The 3,269-nt window shown below is 48.0% G+C and overlaps 1 pseudogene; it reads left to right on the top strand.

Moving 5' to 3' along the window:
- Positions 1 to 718: 718 nt before the first annotated feature.
- Positions 719 to 2,708, top strand: LOC125391140 (heterogeneous nuclear ribonucleoprotein L pseudogene; annotated as a pseudogene).
- The last annotated feature ends 561 nt before the right edge of the window (positions 2,709 to 3,269 follow it).

A 3,269-nucleotide genomic window follows, 5' to 3' on the forward strand; every position in this document is an offset into this window, starting at 1 on the left:
ACTGCCTGGATAGTCTCACGAAGTTCTTCTGTATCACTGGAGCATCCATCTTCAGCCTACCAGCCCACAGTATCCAACAGAATTTTCCATGAAGCAGGAAATTTCAAAGACAGTTCTGCCTTTGTTGGCAGATTTTAGTCACTTTCTTCTGTGTTCTGCAGACTATCTGGCAGACTCTTTAATGAAGCAGGAACCCTGAAGAACTGTCTAACCTTGCTTAGGAAACTTTAGAGGTCATTTTTCTGTGGGTCCTGCAAATCCAGTTCATCAAGCTGTCCAAGCAAGAGCAGTTTCTTGCACAAATGGCTAAAAAACTCCAAAGGAGTTTCTTTGGTGCCCATTATCCTCTTGGAGTAGATTGGTACTACCAGAAGCAGATGTGTCTCATTGTCTTGAAAAGTACTAAGTTCTTAAAACATTTTAAATGACATATTCTGTAGTCTTTTGAAACTGATTTCTATCGAACTCTACATTTTTCTATTCTCCCATTTCTGCCTCTCTCCTTCCCTTTAACCCTTCTCCCAGGTCCCCATGCTCCCAATTTGCTCAGGAGATCTTGTCGTTTTCTACTTCCCATGTAAATTAGATCTATGTATGTTTCTCTTAGTGTCCTCATTGTTGCCTAGGTTCTCTGGGATTGTGATTTGTAGACTGGTTTTCTTTGCTTTATGTTAAGAAAAACTACCCAGAGCAGAGGCAGCAGCCGGACGAGCAGCTGAGGCGGGGTGGAGCGATGGTGAGGATGGCGGCGGCGGGCGGCAGAGGCGGCGTTGGTCGCTATTACAGCGGCAGCAACGAGGGAGGCCGAGCCCCTAAACGACTGAAGACTGAAAAACGCTGGCGACCAGCACGGAGGCGGCGGCGGCGGAGGATCCGGGGCGGCGGGCGGCGGCGGCGGGGAGAACTACGATGACCCCCAAAAAACCCCTGCCTCCCCAGTTGTCCACATCAGGGGCCTGATTGATGGTGTGGTGGAAGCTGACCTTGTGGAAGCCCTGCAAGAATTTGGACCCATCAGCTATGTGGTGGTGATGCCAAAGAAGAGACAGGCGCTGGTGGAGTTTGAAGATGTGCTGGGGGCTTGTAATGCGGTGAACTACGCAGCGGACAACCAGATCTACATTGCTGATCATTCTGCTTTTGTCAATTATTCTACCAGCCAGAAGATCTCTCGCCCCGGGGACTCGGATGACTCCCGGAGCGTCAACAGTGTGCTTCTGTTTACCATCCTGAACCCCATCTACTCCATAACCACGGATGTTCTTTACACTATCTGTAATCCTTGTGGCCCTGTTCAGAGAATTGTCATTTTTCGGAAGAATGGAGTCCAGGCTATGGTGGAATTTGACTCTGTGCAAAGTGCCCAGTGGGCTAAGGCCTCACTTAATGGGGCTGACATCTATTCTGGCTGTTGCACTCTGAAGATCGAGTATGCAAAGCCTACCCGTTTAAATGTGTTCAAGAATGATCAGGATACTTGGGACTACACAAACCCCAACCTCAGTGGACAAGGTGACCCTGGCAGTAATCCCAACAAACGCCAGCGGCAGCCCCCTCTACTGGGAGATCATCCCACAGAATATGGAGGGCCCCATGGTGGGTACCACAGCCATTACCATGATGAGGGCTATGCCCCCCCCACCTCACTACGAAGGGAGAAGGATGGGCCCACCTGTGTGCACCGTCGGGGCCCAAGTCGCTATGGCCCCCAGTATGGTCATCCCCCACCCCCTCCCCCACCACCCGACTATGGCCCCCACGCTGACAGCCCTGTGCTCATGGTCTATGGCTTGGATCAATCTAAGATGAACTGTGAGCGAGTCTTCAATGTCTTCTGCTTGTATGGCAATGTGGAGAAGGTGAAATTTACGAAAAGCAAGCCGGGGGCCGCCATGGTGGAGATGGCTGATGGCTATGCTGTGGACCGAGCCATTACTCACCTTAACAACAACTTCATGTTTGGGCAGAAGATGAATGTCTGTGTTTCCAAGCAACCAGCCATTATGCCTGGGCAGTCATACGGGCTAGAAGACGGGTCCTGAAGTTACAAAGACTTCAGTGAGTCAAGGAACAATCGGTTCTCCACCCCAGAGCAGGCAGCCAAGAACCGCATCCAGCACCCTAGCAATGTACTGCACTTCTTCAATGCTCCCCTGGAGGTGACTGAGGAGAACTTCTTTGAGATCTGCGATGAGCTGGGAGTGAAGCGGCCAACCTCTGTGAAAGTATTTTCAGGCAAAAGCGAGCGCAGCTCTTCTGGACTGCTGGAGTGGGACTCTAAGAGCGACGCCCTGGAGACCTTGGGCTTCCTGAACCATTACCAAACGAAAAACCCAAATGGCCAATATCCGTATACTCTGAAGCTGTGCTTCTCCACCGCACAGCACGCCTCCTAATTAGATGTTGGGAAGAGCACATCAAGCAGGAAGACGTCTCTTTCCTTTATGCTGTTGGTTTTCTTTGGTTTTGTTCTGTTGCGATTTATTTTTTGCAGTTCTTGTTTCCTTTTTAAATGCTAGTTCAGTAGACGCTTAACCACAACAGAAATGCTGGAACTCTGGAGGGGGGGAGGGGAACTGGTATCTCCCAAGATTAACCTTCACTTTTTAAGATAACTGTATGTGTGATTTTTATTTTTCCCTGTTCATACATTTGTGCTGCCCACATATCTTGGCACACATTTCAATAAAATGGTTTGGAAGCTAGAACTCCTTGCTGGGGCTGCAGGGTGGGGTATCTGCTTTGTCCTCCCCCACACAGTTTTCTGAAGCGCAGTGAGCTCAGCATAGACAATAAACTGGAAGTAAAGCAAAAAAAAAAAAAAAAAAAACTACCCATGAGTGAGTACATATAAGAATTATCTTTCTGTGTCTGGATTACCTCACTTAAAATAATATTTTCTAGCTCCATCTATTTGCCTGCAAAATTCAAGATGTCATCTTTTTTTCTGCTGTGCAGTACTCCACTATGTAAATGCACCCCATTTTCCTTATCCATTCTTCAGTCTGGGGACATTTAGGTTGTTTCCAGGTTCTGTCTATGACAAACACTGCTGATATGAAAATAGTTGAGCACATGTCCTTGTGTCAAGATTGAGCACCTTGTGGATATATACCCAAAAGTGGTATTATTGGGTCTTGAGGAACATTGTTTCCTAATTTTCTGAGAAATCGCCACACTGAAATCTAATGGGTCTGTACCAGCTTGCATTCCTACCAGCAATGCAGGAGTGTTCCCTTTACTCCGCAACCTCTTCAGCATAAGTTGTC

The sequence above is a fragment of the Myodes glareolus genome, chromosome 16 (genome assembly GCF_982192425.1).
Source record: "Myodes glareolus chromosome 16, mMyoGla1.1, whole genome shotgun sequence".
Classification (NCBI taxonomy): domain Eukaryota; kingdom Metazoa; phylum Chordata; class Mammalia; order Rodentia; family Cricetidae; genus Myodes; species Myodes glareolus.